Source organism: Nuphar pumila, chromosome 1 (assembly GCF_984573655.1).
Source record: "Nuphar pumila chromosome 1, dmNupPumi1.hap1.1, whole genome shotgun sequence".
Lineage (NCBI taxonomy): Eukaryota > Viridiplantae > Streptophyta > Magnoliopsida > Nymphaeales > Nymphaeaceae > Nuphar > Nuphar pumila.
In genome coordinates, this window is record NC_143249.1 from 171,355,750 (window position 1) to 171,380,567 (window position 24,818).

Genomic DNA, 24,818 nt, shown 5'->3' on the forward strand with positions numbered 1-24,818 from the left:
ACTGCTTCTTACCAAAACCGGATCCCGTTTCTTTTCGATTTATTTACCCAATAATTTTTTTTATTATTTGTCATAATCCGACCCGGTCGTCCTCCAAACAACCTTGGGGCTAACCGGATCCAATTTGTTGTTTGTCATAATCAGGCACGAACCAGCAAGCCGAACCGAACCCGGACGAGTAGGGATTGAGCTTTTCCTGACGAGGTTGGCTCAGGTTCCCCTTGGGTCTGCCCTGCCGAGTGTAGAGCAGTGTTGTGAGAGGCGTACACCTCAGTACCTAAGGCGTACGCTTCAGAGGCGAAACGCAGGCTCAACGCCTCACTTAGCCTCATCGCATTTACAACCTTGCTTGGGAGTCAGTACCTGAGGCTTAAGCCTCAGAGGCGAAGGGCATGCTCAACGCCTCATCCCATTTAACAACCTTGGTCTAGAGTCAACAAGCAAAAGTTTTTGGGTTCTCAACCATGATCGAAGCTTACTTTGGTTTTGTTCACAGCTTTTGAACCAAGCTTAGGTACTTCAGTAACGTCAGCAATTAGGGAAAGTAATTTTTCAGTAACTTCTGTAGAATTCATTCCAAGATGGATAGTTACAAAATTATAATTCAACGAGTAAAACTTGAAATATGTCATACCACCAAAACAAATAAATAAATATGGATCTCTCTCTTCTTTTATATATATATATATATATATATATATATATATATATATATATATATATATATATATATATATATATAGAGTTTAGCATGTCACGGGTTGATGATAACATGCTCTTAACATGTGTTCGTGGATGATGGCATGCTCACACATGCATTAATGTCTAACAACCATATCCAAAGTGGAAGAGCATGTATGCATATATGATCATGCTATCATCCCTGTCTATCTAGATAAGCATGCGTGAGTGAGAGAGAATCACGTATTAGTGAGAGAAAGAGATACGTAACATTTAAAAGACTATATTTCTTAAATATTCATCCTTTAAATATGACCCATTAATTTCTCTTTTAATAGAAATTTGGAAAGCATGCAAATCTAGTCATAGCCAATTAATATATATATATATATAGAGAGAGAGAGAGAGAGAGAGAGAAATGGGTCCGTGCTAACCCATTTGGTGTTAAAATCGTGTGTTAAATGAGTTTTTCAGGCTTTTTTCATTTTAATTTTAAATTCTGACCATATAGAAGATCTATTTGATTCCAACGCATGGGTAGGTTTTTATAAAGTTCAAAAATCAACAATTCAAAATATTTATAAATTTTTAAGGCTCCAAACATCATTTTTTTTCATTGAAAACACATGATCCGTGTGGATTCTTAGTAAATCGGCCATGCCCAACACATTTATGAAACCCGAACAGCATAAAAAGCACTGGAGAAGCCCAAAAAACTCATTTAGCATGCAGTTTAGCACAAAATGGGTTTAGCACGGACCCATTTTCCTATATATATATATATATAGAGAGAGAGAGAGAGAGGTGCATGATCACTTTTGATCATAACCAGAATGAACTTGCACTATGATCAGCGCAAGTTTGCGTCAAATAACACCTTTAACGGCGACGGCGAAAAGTCACCCTTCAAGGTATGAGACCCTGCAAATTAAGGGCATCACATTGGCAATCTCAAAGCTGTGTCCTTTTCTCTGAGTCATCTATCAGTCATGTAAAGGCAGACATAATGTGGTGGAAGTAGGGTTGCAAACAGGTGATCAGAATTGACTCGACACTAGATCTGCTTTTTCAAAAAGTGGGTTCAGTTTCATATTAGGATAGGATATAATTGGATCACACAACAAAGTATCTGATCCAGTTGAGATATGAACCTCTCTGTTGTCCTATGTCCACTGAAAAGGGATAAAAACATTATTGATTTTCAGACTGAAAAGATAAAACAGGTTAGATCACTGACCTGAGTCCAACCATATTTGCCTATCCGATTCCAACGCAGATCAAAATAAAGCCGTCCATGTTTGTATTGGATCCACCCATATTCACTTTCTGTCTGGATCTGAATCAAATCTGGTTCACACCTGAGTGAAGACACCAACTGCTTTGCACCTCACGTTGGATTGAACTTGCAGTGCATGTGGAGAGTAGGGCTGGTAAATGAGCCAAGATTGGGCTGTTTTGTTTGGGATCTGCTCGTTAAGGGCACACCCCTGCCTGATCTTTACTTGTGAGCTTGTCACGAGCAAGCCCAAGCTCGTTACGTACAAGCCAATCATGAGCTTGCTTGTTTTATCAAAAAGTGTTTTTTTAAATCTTGATAATATAGAAAATATGACATTATAACATATATATTATACATATGAAAAATGATCATATTGTCCACGTCAAATGATGCGCTTTCCAAAATGCCTATCAATTTGTCAATATTCTCGGGTATACAAAATCTTTGATTCTCAACCTTTTTAAGATATTTTTTGCCCTTTTGCAAATATGGTACAACTATCAAAGATACAGTACAACCTTCATGAAGATAACATGCAAGTCTCCTTAAACTAAATACTCATTAAGGAAGTCCGCAAATGTGTACTGACATTCACAATCACCTATTGCGAATGTCCCCAATGTTCACACTCTCATTCAAGATTCACAAATATAATACAACTTTTGCAAATATGGTATGACCTTCGCGAAGAAAACCTGTGAACCTCTTTTAACTAAATACTCCTGAACGAAGTTCGCAAATGTGTGCTGACATTCGCAATCACCTATTGTGAATATCTCTGAAGTTCGAACTACCATTAAACATCCACAAATACAGTACGATCTTCATACATAAAGCATGACCTTCACGAAGCTATTTGAACCAATTGAACATAGATAAGACCCCTTAAAGCTTGATTTGATTCCTTAAAGCTTGATTTGATTAAGGCAATGTCATAGATAAGACCCCATTTAAAAAAAAAATTGTATTTTCAGGATTGAATTTGAGATCATTACAAGTTCTCTAACTGACCTGACTTTGTTTGACGAGATCTAAATGGTCTCCACAACCCATTTCACCTTTCAAACATTGACCTGACATTGTTCGACAAGACCCAAATGGTCTCTATAACCTAATAGTCTTCAAAAATTGGTCTGACCTCGTTCAGCAAGACCAAATACAGTCTTGGCAACCCAATTAACTCTAAATTGTACTGACTTCGTTCAGTGAGACCTAAATGGCCTCCTCAACTCAATTGTCCCTTAACTGACCCAACTTCGTTCAGTGAGACCCAAACGACCTCCACAAGCCAGTTCACCTTTCAAACATTGTTCTAACATTGTTTGACAATACCCAAACAATCTCCATAACCCAGTGGCTTTTAAAAATTAGACCAACTTCGTTCGATGAGACCAAGCACGGTCTCGATAACAAGTTGTCCCTAAAAACTATCATAACCTCGTTCAACGAGACCAAGCACAGTCTCAACAACCTAGTTGTTTCTGAATTGCACCAACTTCGTTCGACGAGACCCAAACTGTAACACCCCAATTTTTATAACCCGAAATTGGTGGATTTTTTTTTTTTTGAAATACATTTAAATCTTTTAGCAGTTAACAGCGGAAAAACACATTGGGCATAAAACTTGGCGTGCTACTTCAGATGAATGCTTGCAAACATATACTTATGGAATTTAAACTTTAACAACTAATTAACCATGCATGAAATAAAATCAAGTTCCATAATATCCAAAATTTATCACATTTGTCATTGAATTGAATTAAAGTAAAATCAGAGTTCAGAATTCATGAAGCAGAGAAAAGGAAGGCTCAGTCCCCGTTGCAACCTTCCGCCTTCGCACGTAAGTACCTACTCATTACCTGAAATTTTTTAAACCATATAGGGTCAGACAACATGTCTCAGTAGAGTAATTATGCTAAACTTGTAAGACAGAATAACAAGACAAAGATTTCAATAGAAATTTCATGATTTAACATTTAATTTAACTTAAAAAAAATCATACAACAATCATGCATGTTTAGAAGTTTCATATTTAACAGAAAGACATAAATTCATATATTCAAAATACAAAATGCATGAACCATTAAAATGCATGACTTACCATATGCAGAAGCTCTTTAAATGCATGCATATTTCCTTATCTTTAGTTACATTTTCTTAGTTAGATGATGCATGCGATGCCAAATTAATGCACACACCATTTAAGTTATCACTTCTTAGCCCTGCTGATACGACACAGGCAGACATTCTCAGATCAGGACCATGACACAGGACGTGTTTTACATACAGGGGTGGCTTTAGCCTGGCCAGGTCTATTCACTAAGACAGGGTGAGGGACGTTAATACGAGAGAGATTCCCAACACCTTTCAACCCGATGCATCAGTTTTTCCTCATCAGTACTATAACATCTACGCTGCAGTCTAATGCAGAGGTTTTCCCCCTAAAATCGTGGGAAGGGAGGAGCAACCTTCCGTGCCCGTAACAGAACCTGTCCCACGAAGTTTTGTATCACCTGCTACTCTCAAAGCAAGTATCTTGAGTTTAATGTCACATGATTACTTGATTTCAGTCATACTTTTGATGCAACATCAAACTTAAACAACTTTATGGTCATGAATGCATTCTTATAAAGCATTGGACAAGGACATATAATTAAACTTGTAACAGACATTTGAGCACATGCGTAGCATAAACATCTTATTCATTTTCACACATCATAATGCATATGCATGTACATGGCCAATGCAACAAGGAGAATATATATGAACATCCATATCAATGAAACAATCATATCATCATGATATCATGGACATACATGTAGTCAACACATTTTTAGAATTTAAAACATAAACTTGTATTCATTGGACCTTTTGATCCTAAATCTTTCATGTGTAACCTTCCATTTATAATTCATGCCATAATCATATAAGATTGCATAAAATCAGATCTGCATAATCATTCACATAATGCATACTAATTCTATAAAGAAATTAAATAAAAACATATATACTATGCACCCTTTGAGCCTTGATTTATGAATTTGCCCTAATTTTTCCAATTTCATAACTCTGTCTGACTGGTACAGAGCTCACAGAAAATTTTTGGCTCCATGAACAGAGCTAAAATTTTTACAGTATATAGGAATTGTTGTCAGTTATCCGTAGCCGCAAACCGTTTGTAAAAACTCTTCAGTATGAGGGAGTTATGCATGTTTTACTACAGACCTATCAGTTTTTGTTTCGATTGTCCCAGAGACGTGCTCGGTCCATGATCAGAGCCCAAATTTCTACAGTAGATGCACAATGGAGTTAACTTTCCAACGCAATAATCCGTTCATCAAAACTCCTCCGGACGAGGGAGAGACAACCATTTTACTGAACGGAGGTTAAGTGAAAAACCTGGAATTTCGAGATTTGCATTTGGGTGAATCAAACCGAGTCACCCGAATCCCAAGAAAAATTAAAAGAAATAGGAAATACGCCTGAAATAAAATTCCGAAAATTCTAAAATAATCACAGTAGATGAAACACTTCATAATTTATCAATCCAAACTAATATTTGCATAAAAATCATGGAATAAATCAAATACAAATATATTTTACAAATCTATTTCTAAGAAACCGATTTTTATGATAAACCCGATTTCAAAAATGGTTTTCTTTAGGGGAAAATGTGTTTTTGCCATGAATCATTAGATCTGAGTCAAACCCACGGTTAGGAGGGTTTGATTATGATCTAAACTCATGAAAAAGCATCAAAATATATGCCAAGAACTCCGTTCTTGCAAGAAAAGCATAGAAACCCTACCTTTTGTTGAAAAAAATGTATTTCTTGATGGATGAACGACCCTTTTTGCTCGATTCACCGATCAGCCCTTTCTTCCAGCAAGGTGAGGACCTTAGATCTCCTCTCCACACCCCTTGAGGCTTGGATCTTGCACTCAAGAACCAAAAGAAACCCTAAAAGAAGAGAATAGGGAAGGGAAATAGAGGAGAGAGAGAAGAGGGTTTTTGGGGGAGAGAGAAGCTCTCCTTTTTTTTCCAGCACAAATAAGGAGGGCAAGGGCTATGGGAGAGTTTTATAACCCTTCTTAAATTAGGTTATGTGCTGGAATTAATTCCAGCCCTTGATCTCATTAATGAAATTCATTTGGAGCCCTTGATCTCCACTTTGACTTTTCAAGCTTTAAATAACCTTGAAAATCACTATACCTTTATTTTCAATTTGAATTTGAAGTAAGATGCCACATAGGATGGGACGGCCCACCTATGGGCTCCTACTAAACTAATGAAAATGGATTTTAATTTATAAAAAAGAAAACTATTATATTAAACTATTATTGAATAATCATAAAATTCCAATTAAAAATCGTTTTTGTTTTATATAACCACAACTCATGTGAAAATGTAAAGGAATTGAATATAAGTTAATTCCATCTTATTAAGCATATTAATATGTATATTTTTAAAAATCTACTTTTGTTAATTTACTTTATTTAAATAATTTTACTTAAAAGAAAAATCAACATTTTCTTTTTAAGTAAGATGTTTTCAATTAGACATCACTTAGAATTTTCTCAGATATCCAAACCATGTAGGGTTTATATTTACTACAATTCAATATAATTAAACCCCTTAATCCTTACGAATATACTCAAACATTAATTTTTAAAGAAATTAGGGTTTTATATTGGCACGAAATTCAGGACATTTCACAATGCTATAGAAAAGAACTTAGAAATTTTTGGATATTACATCCAATCCCCCTTAAAAAAAATTTCGTCCTCGAAATTTGGTTAACATTACGTACCGAACAAGTATGGATATTTAGCTCTCATATCAGCCTCGGGCTCCCAAGAACACTCCTCAAGCCCGTGGTGCTGCCATCATACTTTAACAAGTAGAATTGACTTATGTCGCAACACTTGTTCTCGTCGATCTACTATCTCTACCGGCCGTTCCTCAAACGTGAGATCTCTCTGAACCTCGACCTCGTCATACTGAATAACATGAGTAGGATCTGGTACATATTTCCTCAACATTGACACATGGAAAACATCATGGATGTTGGAAAACTGAAGGGGAAGTGCCAATTTATACGCGGTGCCTCCTATCCTCTCAAGGATGAGGAACGGTCCTACATACCTCGAACTCAATTTCCCTTTCTTGTCGAACCGAAATACACTCTTGGTTGGCGATACTTTGACAAATACATGATTACCAACCTCAAAAGAAACCTCTCGCCTCTTTGGATCTGCATAACTCTTCTGACGGCTTTGCGCTGTCAAAAGCCTCCTAAGAATCAACTGTACTTGATCCGTATAATGCTGCAAAACTATAGGTGATTCAATAGTTCGATCACCTACCTCGCTCCAACAAACAGGGGACCTACAGGGTCGCCCATACAATGCCTCATATGGAGCCATGCCGATACTCGAATGATAACTGTTATTGTAGGCAAACTCAGCTAACTTTAGGTGCTTACTCCAGTCACCTTTCCACTCCAATGCACACGCTCGCAACATATCCTCGAGTGTTTGAAAAGTCCTCTCTGACTGACCATCCGTCTGGGGGTGAAAAGCTGTGCTAAACTTAAGCGTTGTCCCCAAAGCTTTCTAAAGTTGTCCCCAAAACTTTGACGTGAATCTAGGATCCCTGTCTGAGATAATCGAAACAGGTATCCCATGTAATCTGACAATCTTGTCGACATATAAATCCGCCAAACTCTCCAAGGCTTGATTCGCCCTGGTCGGTAAGAAGTGTGCCGACTTTGTAAGGCGATCCACAATCACCCAAATGGTGTCATACTGCTGGCGTGTCTTGGGTAGACCTACCACAAAGTCCATAGTAATGTCTTCCCACTTCCACTGCGGAATCTCAATCGACTGCATCATACCGCCTGGTCTCTGGTGCTCTATCTTGACCTGCTGACAGATTAAGCATCTCGACACGTATTCAGCGATGTCTCTCTTCATGCCGGGCCACCAGTAATTCCTCTGAAGATCCTTATACATCTTGGTGCTTCCGGGATGTATAGTGAATCCGGTACGATGTGCCTCATCCAATAACTCTTTCCTCAACTGGGGCTCTGCGGGCACCCAGAGCCTCTGGCCGTACCAAATGCTTCCATCCTCCTCTAAGTGCAATGCTGACTGATCTTGCTTGCATGCTGCAATCATCTTATTGAATTCAGGGTTATCCTTCTGTTGGGCGATGATCCGGTCCATGAGTTCTGTCCGCACTGCCGTGCTAGCAATCTGAATCTGACCCGGTTCTGCTTCAAAAGGCTTCCAGTCTATCAGGTCTTCGAGTAATCTTCACTCACTGTTGATAAAACTCGCAAGGCTCCCTGCCTTTCTACTCAAAGCATCAGCCACTATATTGGCTTTGCCTGGATGATAAGAAATGGAGAAGTCGTAATCTTTTAGAAATTCTAACCATCGTCTCTGCCTCATGTTCAAATCCTTTTGTGAGAAGATATATTTGAGACTCTTATGATCTGAGAAGACCTCAAATTGCTCACCGTACAAATAATGTCGCCATACCTTTAGTGCAAAGACTATTGCAGCAAGCTCCAAGTCGTGAGTGGGGTAGTTTCGCTCATGCACCTTCAGTTGACGTGATGCGTAGGCGATCACCTTGCCGTGCTGCATCAAAACGCATCCCAAACCAGTACCTGATGCATCACTATAAATCACAAAGCCTCCTTGCCCAGAAGGCAATGTGAGTATAGGGGCTGTAGTAAGCCTCTTCTTCAGCTCTTGAAAGCTTTCTTCGCATTGTTGGGTCCAGACAAACTTAATTCCTTTACGAAGTAGTTTCGTCATAGGTGAAGCGATCTTCGAAAAATCCTGAATGAAACGACGATAATAGCCTGCAAGCCCGAGAAAACTGCGTATATCTGAGACACTCTTAGGTTGTCTCCAATCTATGACTGCTTCCACCTTGGCAGGGTCGACTGACACCCCATCTTTAGAGATTACGTGACCCAAGAACATAACTTGATTCAGCCAAAACTCGCACTTCGAGAAATTAGCATATAGATGATGGTGTCGAAGTGCTTCGAGGACAATCCTTAGATGCTCCCTATGATCTTCCTCGCTCTCAGAGTAAATTAGGATATCATCTATAAATACGATCACGAAAAGGTCTAGATAAGGCCGAAAGATCTGATTCATCAGGTCCATAAATGCCGCAGGGGCATTTGTTAACCCGAAAGGCATCACCAAAAACTCGTAATGGCCGTATCGCGTCCTGAATGTTGTCTTTTGCACATTGGATTCTTTGATCTTCAGTTGATGGTACCCTGAACGAAGATCAATCTTGGAGAAGACCTTGGCCTCTCGAAGTTGATCAAACAAATCATCGATCCTGGGAAGAGGATATTTGTTTTTTATTGTTACCTGATTCAGCATCCTATAGTCAATGCACATACGCATTGACCCATCCTTCTTTTTGACGAACAATACTGGAGCTCCCCAAGGTGAAACACTAGGCCGAATAAAGCCTTTATCCATCAATTCTTGCAACTGCTTCTTTAGCTCCTCTAACTCTGCTGGGGCCATACGATAGGGTGCTTTAGATATTGAGGTCGTTCCAGGCACCAACTCTATCGCAAAGTCCACCTCTCTGGTAGGCGGTATGCCTGGCAGGTCATCTAGAAAAACATCTGAAAAATCTCGAACTACGTCCAAGTCTACCAGTGGTGTAGTACTGGGGTCTATCCAAGAAACACTAGCCAAAAAGGCCTCACACCCCTTTTCTACACAACAATGTGCCTTTAATGCCGAGATAAGTCGTCCTTTGTTCTCCTTTTTACAGGCCTTGTACTCGAGTACAGGCTGATCAGGGCGAGCAAATTGAATGTGTCGCTCATGACAAAGCATACAAGCGTAATGCTCATACATCCAATCTATGCCAAGAATTACATCATAACCGACCATATCCAACAGAATAAGATTGGCAGGGATGTTCTGCCCTTCAATCATAACCTCTACTCTAGATAGATAGGTACGAGCGATAGAGCTACCATTCGAAGGTGTGATAACTTCCAGAGTATATCCCAAAGAAGTCGGCGTGACACCAATCAAATTCGCAAAACGTATGGATACGAAGGAATGCGTAGCACCAGTGTCAAAAAGAACTTTAGCATCAAACTTTGCAATAGGGATTATACCTTCAATGATGTTGGCATCTTCTTGCAACTCCTCTGCAGAAGTCGCATATACGCGTCTAGTAGCTTTCTTCTGACCTTGCGGCTGGGACTGCTGAGGTCGCTGCTGCTGTGGTCCTCTAGGAACAGAGGCAACTCCCTCCTGAGCTGGCCTCATAGGGCAGTCTTTGATGAAGTGACCTTGTTTTCCACATCTCAGACATGCACCCGAGACTCTATAGCAGACTCCAAGGTGCCTCTTGTTGCAGTGCTTACATACTGCATAAGACTGCGGTGCTGGTGTGCCGCCCTGTTGTCCCTTGGCCTTCTTTGCGGGTGGCGCCTTACTACTCTCCGCTGCTGGTCGAGGAGCCTTATTCCCATTGCCCTTCGACTTGTCGAAACGGCTAGGTTGAGTCTTCTTAGAAGACTCCCAGTCATCCTGAAGTACTGTGGCCATCTCGATGGCCTGGTTGAGGTTTTGAGGACGGCTGGTCAGCACTCTCGTCCTCAGTCCATCACGTAAACCCTGCACATACTTCTTAGCTCGCGCCTCGTCAGTGGTATAAGTATGCGGGCAGTACTTCTCTAAATGTCGGAAACGTGTAGTGTACTCTGCCACCTTCATGGACCCCTGTCGAAGATCTAAAAACTCTTGTTTCTTACGATCGCGTGCGTACTGGGGAAAGTAGGTGTCCATGAATACCGCTGTAAACTCCTCCCATGTGAGGGCGCGTCGCTCATCAGGCGTATAGCGTACTTCGCGTGTCGTCTCCCACCAGCTCTTGGCATCCCCTTGGAGCTGATAAGTGGCAAAAGAAACCTGCCTCTCAGCAGAAACCTCGAGAATCTCGAAAATCTCGCTTATGGCGCGAACCCATTCCTTCGCTGCATCCGGATCTTCCATACCAGTGAAAGCAGGAGGGCTCAATTCCATGAAGCGCTTGTACGACGCCCCATTGGTTGCGACAGCTGGTGCCGCAATATGGCCCTAATGCTGATGGCCTGCACCAATGCCATTACCTCCGTTGCCGGCATGGTTCTAACAATAGGCCGTCAGATTCGCGAGGGCTTCAAAAATAAAGTCCCTCTGAGCAGTCCAACCTGGAGGTTGTCTTCCGGCCATCTAAAGACACACACATTGATTCAGATTACTTATAAGTTGGGTATAAATACAAAATTCTCATTCATGTAATCCTATCAGATCTACATTCTGATTCTTATCGCATTTATCAACAGAAATAATTACAGACATACAATTTTTACAACAAGTCATCAAAACAAATAGAAATGGAAGCATACTTACAGCGATGGTGGTCGGTTGGACGAGCTTTGAGTCATGCTTTCCTTATGCTCTGATACCATGTTTGTAACACCCCAATTTTTATAACCCGAAATTGGTGGATTTTTTTTTTTTTTGAAATACATTTAAATCTTTTAGCAGTTAACAGCGGAAAAACACATTGGGCATAAAACTTGGCGTGCTACTTCAGATGAATGCTTGCAAACATATACTTATGGAATTTAAACTTTAACAACTAATTAACCATGCATGAAATAAAATCAAGTTCCATAATATCCAAAATTTATCACATTTGTCATTGAATTGAATTAAAGTAAAATCAGAGTTCAGAATTCATGAAGCAGAGGAAAGGTAGGCTCAGTCCCCGTCGCAACCTTCCGCCTTCGCACGTAAGTACCTACTCATTACCTAAAAATTTTTAAACCATATAGGGTCAGACAACATGTCTCAGTAGAGTAATTATGCTAAACTTGTAAGACAGAAGAACAAGACAAAGATTTCAATAGAAATTTCATGATTTAACATTTAATTTAACTTAAAAAAAATCATACAACAATCATGCATGTTTAGAAGTTTCATATTTAACAGAAAGACATAAATTCATATATTCAAAATACAAAATGCATGAACCATTAAAATGCATGACTTACCATATGCAGAAGCTCTTTCAATGCATGCATATTTCCTTATCTTTAGTTACATTTTCTTAGTTAGATGATGCATGCGATGCCAAATTAATGCACACACCATTTAAGTTATCACTTTTTAGCCCTGCTGATACGACACAGGCAGACATTCTTAGATCAGGACCATGACACAGGACGTATTTTACATACAGTGGTGGCTTTAGCCTGACCAGGTCTATTCACTAAGACGGGGTGAGGGACGTTAATACGAGAGAGATTCCCAACACCTTTCAACCCGATGCATCAGTTTTTCCTCATGAGTACTATAACCTCTACGCTGCAGTCTAATGCAGAGGTTTTCCCCCTAAAATCGTGGGAGGGGAGGAGCAACCTTCCGTGCCCGTAACAGAACTTGTCCCACGAAGTTTTGTATCACCTGCTACTCTCAAAGCAAGTATTTTGAGTTCAATGTCACATGATTACTTGATTTCAGTCATACTTTTGATGCAACATCAAACTTAAACCACTTTATGGTCATGAATGCATTCTTATAAAGCATTGGACAAGGACATATAATTAAACTTGTAACAGACATTTGAGCACATGCGTAGCATAAACATCTTATTCATTTTCACACATCATAATGCATATGCATGTACATGGCCAATGCAACAAGGAGAATATATATGAACATCCATATCAATGAAACAATCATATCATCACGATATCATGGACATACATGTAGTCAACACATTTTTAGAATTTAAAACATAAACTTGTATTCATTGGACCTTTTGATCCTAAATCTTTCATGTGTAACCTTCCATTTATAATTCATGCCATAATCATATAAGATTGCATAAAATCAGACCTGCATAATCATTCACATAATGCATACTAATTCTATAAAGAAATTAAATAAAAACATATATACTATGCACCCTTTGAGCCGTGATTTATGAATTTGCCCTAATTTTTCCAATTTCATAACTCTGTCTGACTGGTACAGAGCTCACATAAAATTTTTGGCTCCATGAACAGAGCTGAAATTTTTACAGTATATAGGAATTGTTGTCAGCTATCCGTAGCCGCAAACCGTTTGTAAAAACTCTTCAGTATGAGGGAGTTATGCATGTTTTACTACAGACCTATCAGTTTTTGTTTCGACTGTCCCAGAGACGTGCTCGGTCCATGAACAGAGCCCAAATTTCTACAGTAGATGCACAATGGAGTTAACTTTCCAACGCAATAATCCATTCATCAAAACTCCTCCGGACGAGGGAGAAACAACCATTTTACTGAACGGAGGTTAAGTAAAAAACCTGGAATTTCGAGATTTGCATTTGGGTGAATCAAACCGAGTCACCCGAATCCCAAGAAAAATTAAAAGAAATAGGAAATACGCCTGAAATAAAATTCCGAAAATTCTAAAATAATCACAGTAGATGAAACACTTCATAATCTATCAATCCAAACTAATATTTACATAAAAATCATGGAATAAATCAAATACAAATATATTTTACAAATCTATTTCTAAGAAACCGATTTTTATGATAAACCCGATTTCAAAAATGGTTTTCTTTAGGGGAAAATGTGTTTTTGCCATGAATCATTAGATCTGAGTCAAACCCACGGTTAGGAGGGTTTGATTATGATCTAAACTCATGAAAAAGCATCAAAATCCATGTCAAGAACTCCGTTCTTGCAAGAAAAGCATAGAAACCCTACCTTTTGTTGAAAAAAATGTATTTCTTGATGGATGAACGACCCTTTTTGCTCGATTCACCGATCAGCCCTTTCTTCCAGCAAGGTGAGGACCTTAGATCTCCTCTCCACACCCCTTGAGGCTTGGATCTTGCACTCAAGAACCAAAAGAAACCCTAAAAGAAGAGAATAGGGAAGGGAAATAGAGGAGAGAGAGAAGAGGGTTTTTGGGGGAGAGAGAAGCTCTCCTTTTTTTTCCAGCACAAATAAGGAGGGCAAGGGCTATGGGAGAGTTTTATAACCCTTCTTAAATTAGGTTATGTGCTGGAATTAATTCCAGCCCTTGATCTCATTAATGAAATTCATTTGGAGCCCTTGATCTCCACTTTGACTTTTCAAGCTTTAAATAACCTTGAAAATCACTATACCTTTATTTTCAATTTGAATTTGAAGTAAGATGCCACATAGGATGGGACGGCCCACCTATGGGCTCCTACTAAACTAATGAAAATGGATTTTAATTTATAAAAAAGAAAACTATTATATTAAACTATTATTGAATAATCATAAAATTCCAATTAAAAATCGTTTTTGTTTTATATAACCACAACTCATGTGAAAATGTAAAGGAATTGAATATAAGTTAATTCCATCTTATTAAGCATATTAATATGTATATTTTTAAAAATCTACTTTTGTTAATTTACTTTATTTAAATAATTTTACTTAAAAGAAAAATCAACATTTTCTTTTTAAGTAAGATGTTTTCAATTAGACATCACTTAGAATTTTCTCAGATATCCAAACCATGTAGGGTTTATATTTACTACAATTCAATATAATTAAACCCCTTAATCCTTACGAATATACTCAAACATTAATTTTTAAAGAAATTAGGGTTTTATATTGGCACAAAATTCAGGACATTTCACAATGCTATAGAAAAGAACTTAGAAATTTTCGGATATTACACAAACAGTCTCCACAACCCAATTCACTTTTCAAAAATTGGCCCAACCTCATTTGGCGAGACTCAAACAGTCTCCACAACCCAGTTGCTCCTTGAACTGGCCCAACTTCATTGGTCAAGACCCAAACAGTTTCTACAACCTAGCTCACCTTTTAAAGAACTGGCTTGACCTCGTTTGGACAGACCCAAACAGTCTCCATAACCCAGTTTAACTTTTAAACACTAGCCCAACCTTGTTCGGTGAAACCAAAATGGTCTCCACAACCCAGTGGTATTCAAACACTGGCCCAACTTTATTCTACAAGACCCAATCATTCTCCAACCCCTAGTGGTTTTCAAAACTGGCTTAACTTCATTCGGCAAGACCAAGCATAGTCTCAGTAACCCAATTGTCCCTGAACTGGCCTGACCTCATTGGACAAGACCCAAACGGTCTCCATAACCCAATTCATCTTCTAAAACACTGGTTTGACCTCGTTCAGCGAGATCAAGTATGGTCTCAACAACCTAGTTGTTCCTGAACTGGCTCAACCTCATTCGATGAGACCTAAATGGTTTTCACAACCCAATGGTTTTATAAAACTAGCCTGACTTTGTTCAATGAGACTCAAACAATCTCGATAACCTAGTTGTTACAAAAATTGGTTGATCCCACTAGGGGTATCTATTTCTTTGTCATAAATCGAATTATATTCCATTAATGACAAAGTGGAGCATATATAGACACCCATTTTTTTTGTGGATGACACTCTAGTGTGCCATCCTACCCTAGGAAGGCACCCTATGGTCTCGTCCAACCCTGTGTCATCCTACCCTGAGACAGTACCCTAGGTGGTGTCATCCTACCTTGGGACAACACCCTAGATGGTATCATCCTACCCTGGGCAATTTAGCTTTGAGTCGTCCTTGCTCTGGGATGGCACTCCTCAGTGTCATCCATCTAGTTCACCACACAGATAAGTTTTTCAAAGAAACATGTCCCAGTTAAACTCAACTTTTCCCCATGTGTGCTAGTGTGGGACTTTTCAAAGATAAGCTTTATTGCCACTACAAGAAAATAGGTGATTAGCAATGGAATAATTTTGTCGCTAGTTAGCGACGGATTAACAAGAGAAACACATTTGTCGCTATAATCAATGAAATTTACAAAAATAGCGACGAAATATTTCCCCTCACAAAATTCGTCGCTAATTTAATTAGCGACGGATTTTGTGAGGTAATATTTTGCCATAATGGACGCACCATTTAGCGACGTCTTTTGCGACGAAAAATATTTCATCGCTAAATCGTGACAAAATTGGCGACAAAATATATTTTGTCGCCATTTTCATGTTTTGATTTATGGTGGCTTAGCGACGAAATTAATCTGTCGCTAAGCCGTTGCTAAATGTCGCATAACCCTTAATCTCAGCCCTCTTTTTCTTTTCTTCTTTCGTTGCTCCTGCTACCGCCCGCCGCCCCCTCCCTCTCGGCGCCCTCTCCCTCCCGCCACCCTATCCGTCCCGTCGGCATCTCTTCGGCCCCCACCGTCCATCGTCGTCGGCTGCCAATCCCCGTCAGCCCTCCACCGCTGCCGCTACCAGGTAAATTTTAAAACTCTGGCAGGGGGTTGACCCCCTGCGTTTCCGACAGGAGGTCGACCCCCTGCTGGAAATGCAGGGGGTCAACCCCCTACATTCCAGCAGGGGGTCGACCCCCTGCTGTTCCGGCAAGGGGTCGACCCCCTGCGGTTTCCGGCAGGGGGTCGACCCCCTGCAGTTTTTGGCAGGGGGTCCACCCCCTGCATTTTGGCAGGGGGTTGACCCCACGCTGTTCCGGCAGGGGGTCGACCCCCTGCATTATCGGCAGGGGGTCGCCCTGCGTTTTCCGGCAGGGTCGACCCCATGCGTTTCGGTAGGTCATTGGGTGTTGGGCTTCTCAAGGCCTATGCAAGATGTTTTTATTTGCCTTGGTTTTTTTTTTTGGCAAGTGGTGACTTAATTTTAAAACAGTGTTTTTTGCAGATTTCTCAACAGAACCCGCTTGTGTTCGGCCACCCGTGGTAAGTAAGTGACAAAAATAATGTAAATCGGGTAAATACCCGTGGTGAGTAAGTGATGCAAGCGCATCACATGTTATTTAATTTATTAGATGTAACACTTTATTGTTCACACACTCACATAGTTGTTGATATCTAGGGCTACTTTGTTGGAGTTCGGAGATCATGCTGAGCATGATTTTAATGTATGAGAATAAAAGTGTTCTTATTTTTGGAGTACAGATTTCATGCTAGGCATGATAGTAGTTAGTGGAATATTGAAGTGTATTTGCTGCAGGTACATGTTTGACATTTGTTTGATATGAATGATTTCGATGTATTGCAATGTTTGATGTAATTGTATTCATACTTGCATGTAGTTACTTTCAATTTGATTATGGCTTCCATGTGAAATTGTTGCCAAGATTTGATCTGGAGTTGCGAAGAGAAGTTTCGCATCTCACTGATGAAGAAGTACAAAAAGAACATGAAACTAAGTTTGTGGAGTGGTTGAAACAGTTGGTAAGGACGCTAACATAAATTTTGTACTTGTAAACAACACTAAGTTACTTAATTGGTCGTGATCACAATCATTGTTTATGTCTGTGCATAGGTCCGCCATGGTGATGTTAAAGATCAAGGAATATGTGATTTAGAAAATGGTCCGACCAAAGTTGTGCAATGCTACAACGGGTACATCGTAAATGGTTATCGATTCCATACAAAAGATTACAGTATAAACAAATCAACGATGAATAATGGTGTGTGTGTCAAGGGTAGCAGCTATAGTGAAAATGAACGTGATTACTATGATGTTATAGAGAAAATAATGGAGTTGATTTACTTAGGCATAAATAATAGGGTAACTTCATTCAAGTGTCATTGGTTTGATCCAACTGCAACAAGACTCGACAATGCCTCAGGCATTGTGGAGGTGAATCATAAATCAAGGTTTGGAACATATGAACCATTCATATTAGCCTCGCAAGCTCAACAAATTTATTATACTTCATATCCGAGTATAAAAAAGTCAGATAGAAATGAATAGTGGGCAGTTTGCAAAGTGAAGTCTAAACTACACCCTGAGTATGATCTGTTATAGGAAGACAAGTTAGTTGAAGACAGTGATTACTATCAATCAGATGATATCTATGACTTCTCTTATGGTCACGATGTTGCGCATGATATGCATGTCATATCTTAATTGGCTGATTAAACATTCATAAAAGAATGTGATCCAAATGATATACCAAGTTGATGGGTAAACAATAAAGAAGAAGAAGAAGAAGAATATGAAAGTCAAACAAGTGACGAGGAAAAATTCTCAAGCTAGTGAGCAAAATCTTGTAATACAAACCTCTATTTGAATGCATTGCAATACTTGATGTGAATGATTTGAATTATTTTTATGTATTGTAATACTTGATGCAAATGAATGAGTTGTATTGCAATACTTGATGTAAATGATTTGAATTATTTGAATGTATTGTAATACTTGATACGAATGATTTGAATGCATTGCAATACTTGCTGTGAATGATTTGAATTATTTTTATGTATTGTAATACTTGATGCGAATGAATGAGTTGTATTGCAATACTTGATGTGAATGATTTGAATTATTTGAATGTATTGTAATACTTGATACGAATGATTTGAATGCATTGCAATACTTGATGTGAATGATTTGAATTATTTTTATGTATTGTAATACTTGGTGCGAATAAATGAGTTATATTGCAATACTTGATGTGAATGATTTGAATTATTTGAATGTATTGTAATACTTAATACGAATGATTTGAATACATTGCAATACTTGATGTGAATGATTTGAATGTATTGTAATACTTGATGTGAATGATTGAGTTGTATTGCAATACTTGATGTGAATGATTTGAATTATTTGAATGTATTGTAATACTTGATGCAAATGATTTGAATGCATTACAATACCCGATGTGAATGATTTGAATGCATTGCAATACTTGATGTGAATGACTTGAATATATTGTAATACTTGATGTGAATGACTTGAATGTATTGTAATACTTGATGTGAATGACTTGAATTATTTGAATGTATTGTAATACTTGATGTGAATGATTTGAATTATTTGAATGTATTGTAATACTTGATGCGAATGATTTGAATGCATTGCAATACTTGATGTGAATGATTTGAATGCATTGCAATACGTGATGTGAATGACTTGAATGCATTGTAATACTTGATGTGAATGACTTGAATGTATTGTAATACTTGATGCGAATGAATGAGTTGTATTGTACTTGATGTGAATGATTTAAATTATTTGAATGTATTGTAATACTTGTTGCGAATCATTTGAATATATTGCAATACTTGATGTGAATGATTTGAATGTATTGTACTACTTGATGCGAATTATTTGAATGTATTGTATGACATTTATTATTTGTTAGAATATGGTTTGTGGAGGTTACAGTGTTCGTTCATCCAATAGTAGCTAGGCCCAACCTTCATCTTCACGGGCTCCTGTGATAGGTATATCATTTAACTAATTGGATGCTTGATTAGTTGAAATGCGCATTCTGAGAATTTCTAACATATTTTTTTACAGATGATGTTTCGCTTGTACACGACCCACCTACACCTGTTGATCACACAAGTCAGGAGCCAACACAGGATGCAGGGTCTTCTCAGTCTGGCACAAGAAGACTCATTCGAATAGTGTATATCGATAATCGACCATAAGTATTTCGTTTTCAATTATTGCATATCTTATAAATATTTTATATTGATATTTACTGTGTACCAATTCATATACAACACGAGGTTTGAGCCACAAGAAGTAGTACGCGAGATTAGGAATTCACTTCTTCAACATCTACCAGGACCAGTCGCTCAATGAAAAGAGTATCCAAAAGAGGTGATAGATAGATTGTGGTCCTCATTCACGGTATACAGTTGTTTCTCATAGTTAATGTGTTTCATATTTAATTTTTTTTAGTCATGTCTACTAACTTTCTGAAAATATTTGTAGGCTTCGAATCGCTTCACAACTACGGTGGAGAAAAATGATGCAAGGAAGGTGTGGCAGAAGGTGGCTGCCAATCTATTTGCAGACATGCTGCACAATATGAATACTGCAGAAAAAAAAGCATATGGCGGAATAGATGATCCACTACAGTGGAAGGGCCATGACCCTATTACTATCAGGAGAGATTATTGGGATGGAATGTGCGATAAGTGGGCGGGGGATGCATTTCGAAATCGCTTTGCGAAGGCTACACAAAATCGAGAAAAAATGCGTGAAGCCCATCTACACACAGGTGAATCTAAGACATTTGGGAGCCACCTAAAGAAAATAGTAACTCATCAATATATAATATTAATTTTATAAGTATTGTTGAAAACTTGTTAACTAAATCTTTTATCATTTAACTTCGCAAGAAGCAGAAAAAGAAGGCATTGTACCATATAAGGATGTGTTTGTTGAAACACATAAACGGAAGACCACAGAAGACTTCGTATCAGAGAAGGCGAGAACAACAACGGTATGTATTTATTCTATTAATAATCATTGCAATATGCAAGTTATCATAATGTTATCATTAATTATTAATGCATACTTTAAATATTATTTTGTAGGAAGCATATGAGCAACAGATGGTAGAGCGATATGACGATGACGCTACTCAGCATCCATCATTTGATCATGCAGCATGGGTGACTGCAGTAGGTGAACCCAAAAAGAGTCGTGTGTTCGGGTTTGGGAGTAATATGAATACTTCGCATGTTATTGCTTCTTTTAGTTACGACTCACAAACTTTTTTTGTCAACATAAGCTCCAAGCAGCATCCTATTCTTTCTGGTGATGATGTACGTCAGATCGTTAAGGACACAATGTGTTACTACTTCCATGAAACCGTCGCCGACGTTCTCCGAGCTGAGTTCAACGTTTTTTTGTTGAACAGGAGAACTTCGATTGCAGGTCCCTCTCAGGTATGAAAGTTTCATGCAATATATTGCATGTCGTTAGATTTCATGTAACTTTGATTGCCTTAACATATTCAGTTTTTTTGACTGCCTTAGAACACATATGAGCATGTTATAATCACATATTCAGTTTTTTGACTGCCGTAGAACACATATGAGCATGCTAGAATCACATATACAGCTTTTAGCCTGCCTTAGAGCACATATGAGCATGGTAGAATCACATATAGAGTTTTTCTGACTGCCTTAAAACACATATAAGCATGCTATAATCACATATTCAGTTTTTTGACTGCCTTAGAACACATATGAGCATGATTGAATCACATATATAGCTTTTTGCCTGCCTTAGAGCACACATGAGCATAATAGAATCACATATGGAGTTTTTTGTCTGCCTTAGAGCACATATGAGCATGCTATAATCACATATAAAGTTTTTTGCCTGCCTTAGAGCACATATGAGCATGATAGAATCACATATAAAGTTTTTTTGACTGTCTTAGAACACATATGAGCTTGCTATAATCACATATTCAGTTTTTTGACTGCCTTAAAACACATATGAGCATGCTAGAATCACATATAGAGTTTTTTTACTGCCTTAGAATACATATCATTCATGATAGAATCATATATAAAGTTTTTTGCTTTGCCTTAGAGCACATATGAGCATGTTAGAATCACATATAGAGTTTTTTTACTGCCTTAGAACACATATCATTCATGATAGAATCATATATAAAGTTTTTTGCTTTGCCTTAGAGCACATATGAGCATGTTAGAATCACATATAGAGTTTTTCTGATTGCCTTAGAACACATATGAGCATGCTATAATCACATATTCAGTTTTTTGACTGCCTTAGAACACATATGAATATGATCGAATCACATATATAGCTTTTTTGCCTGCCTTAGAGCACATATAAGCATGGTAGAATCACATATAGAGTTTTTCTGGCTGCCTTAGAACACACATGAGCATGATATAATCACATATAAAGTTTTTTTACTGCCTTAGAACACATATTATTCATGATAGAATCACATATAGAGTTTTTTGCTTGTCTTAGAGTACATATGAGCATGATAGAATCACATATAAAGTTTTTTTACTGCCTTAGAACACATATGAGCACATGATAGAATCACATATAGTGTATAATTTATTTCAATATATTTTGTTTATCAATACTGACTGTTCTTTTCTTGTGTAGGTTGCTAACGATAATCAGCGTAGCAGAGCTGAAGGGACAGATCAAGGCAACGAACAAGAAGATGCACAAAATCTTGGCGATGATTAGATTAATGTGTTGAATTTGTTCTATTTTTTTTGTTTTTAAAATGTAATTGTTGAATTGTAAATAATTAAACTTGTTAATTTTAAAGTGGAACGATTAATTGTTGTAGTTTCCTTTTATATGAAATTTTATGTGTACTTTGTTTTTTATTTACAGGAAATATAAATTGTACAGGAAATATAAATTGTAGCGTTCTCGATATTTAATTTTCAAATAATTTTTTTTCTTGTTTGCGACAGATTAGTGACGGATATATTTGTCGCTATACATATAATTTAGTTACGACTGTAAATCCGCCGCTAAGCCGAGGTCGCCATTTAGTATCGGCGGATTTGCGATGGAATCCGTCGTTCATTATTCTGTTGCAATTAGCAACGGAACTGGCGACAGATTTATTCCGTCACCATTTAGCGTCGAAAAATTCGCGACATAAGCTATCTGTCGCTAAGCCTGTTAGCGACGGATTAGCGACAAAATAAGGTCGTTGCTAATCCACTACTTTGTTGTAGTATGCTCATTGGGATAAGAACAAATATATTTGGGTTAGATTCAAATCCAGAAAACCTATGAATACGTATGCACAACTGAGACGATATTTTGACAATATCACAAATATAAAAGGATGTTTCCAGTGGCCATCATTGGATTTGTGGATCGATCCCTCCATACATTATCCACACAGTTTATTTGTGGAAGACAAGCCTTGGTCACGTGACTGTAACATGATTTTTTTTAAGAGCTTCAAGAATCAACAGTCCATAATAGATAAAAAAATTCACTATTAAAATAATACAAAGCGTCATCGTGGTGAACACATCTACGTAGTCAGCTTGAGCCTGTAATTAGAAGAAAAAAAACATGTACCACATCTTTTGCACTTCTATCATGTTCTGCCATATTATAGCATATCTTTTAACATTAGAGTCTCCTTTTAAGTTTTGAAAAGCATTTCATCACACGTAGAAATTACGAAAATGATCGTATTGTACAACAAAAATGACATGTTTCTTAAAATATTCTACAATTTTTGAAATCCTTTCATGTCCAAATTTTTTTTAAACTTTTATAAAATTTTGATAACTTTCAACAAGTTAGGCTTACATTTTTTGTGAAATCTTGTTTGTGTTGTATGTTTTTTTTTTATTTATTCTTAGAAGGAAATTCACATATTTGGGAGAAAAATCTCATATTTAGAAGAAAATTCACATATTTAGAAGGAAAATTGCAGATTTAAGAGGAAATTTGTATATTTGTGAAAAAATACTATATTTAAGAAGAAATTCTTATATTTAAAAGAAAATTTGCATATTTGAGAAGAAATTCACATATTTTTAAAGAGCATAACTACATATCGTGCGAACCTCAAGATGGTCCTAAAATGGTCATAAAAAAGTTAAACATTTACAAACTTAGACATTGAAGGATTTCAAAAAATGTAGGATATTTCAAGAATCATGTCATTTATTTTTGTCGTAAAGTACGATCATTTTTCATAGAAACTAAGGGCACAAATCCATGTTCTTTTGAAGACCCACAAGTGCTATGCAAACTTAGCTAGGTGGATCAGCTTAAGGTATTCAAATTCAAAGAAGTCAACATATTGATACTCCGGGTGGGGTTGTCCCTTCTCTTAAGACTGACTCAACAAGCTCTCTACTGTGCAAGGGGGACAACCAAAGGACCTTAACCACGGTGGTAGGCCTGTCACTTTCTCCTGCCCTACCACCTGAGCCGGTGCCTTAAGTTAAATAACAAAAAAAGAAAAAGAAACAAAAAAGATGCCTAAGGGGAGCCAACCTTCCCCACACTTGGCCTCTCCACTAACACTAGGGATGCAAATAGGTCACATCTAGAATGGAGGTTTTGCAATTTTTGGCTATTCTGAATCCGATTCCGATCTAAATATCCATGTATCTAGCGGGCTCTGGATTGAACAGTTTGCATCCCTACCACACTTTAGCAACAACACAAAAACCATCTTCTTATTTTTTTTAAACAATAACGGGTGGGGGTACCAATCATTCTCATCTTCATCCTACATAATATTCCAATGCCAAGCATATGCATGACATCCACTAAAAAACATGCTTTGGATAATTAGAATTTAAAACCGTTGTGTGATTGCAACGGCTACGCCCTGAGCTCACTTGAGCTCTAGTAAGTAGTTCAAAGGTTCTGCCAATAAAAGTATACATATGGTAAGCGCAGAAACACTGCAAACTTTTGTCCCTTGCAACACATAATTGGTACTATTTGCCTAAAAAAAAGACTGTAAGAGATGGAAGCTGCACCCTCTCTGCCTTTTCACATGGCCCCTTGCACATTTGGTTGGAAAAGCCTTTAGTCTGCTGCAATTCTAATTCTTGCCAACAGTGAAATCGAGCCAACTTAGTCAATTGAGATATAAGGAAAACGTCCCCCCATCTACCTACCCACCTACCTTTTTCCTGAAGGCCCCCTTCCTTTCCCAAGCTTCCTCCTCAGAGTATTCCTGTTAGCTAGCCAAAGACCATCTTAGACCCCTTTCTGCAACTGAATTCTTGGTGACCCATGGCTAGCCAGGCCAATTTGGGTACCTGTCCTTTGGTATCTTTATGCATGATTAATAAGGAGTCCATGGTTTACTTAAAAAAAAAATCATCTTCCTCTAGGGGAAAAGTAGCATTTTTTCGAATCCTATCGGAGTCGATCTCAGGAGGTTTCGAGACGGTTTTTTTTTTTGAAAGCCAAGCTGGGGTTAGGCAGACCCCCACAGGTTATTATTCGATGTACCACTGGGTTTTGAACCTGCAACATCCC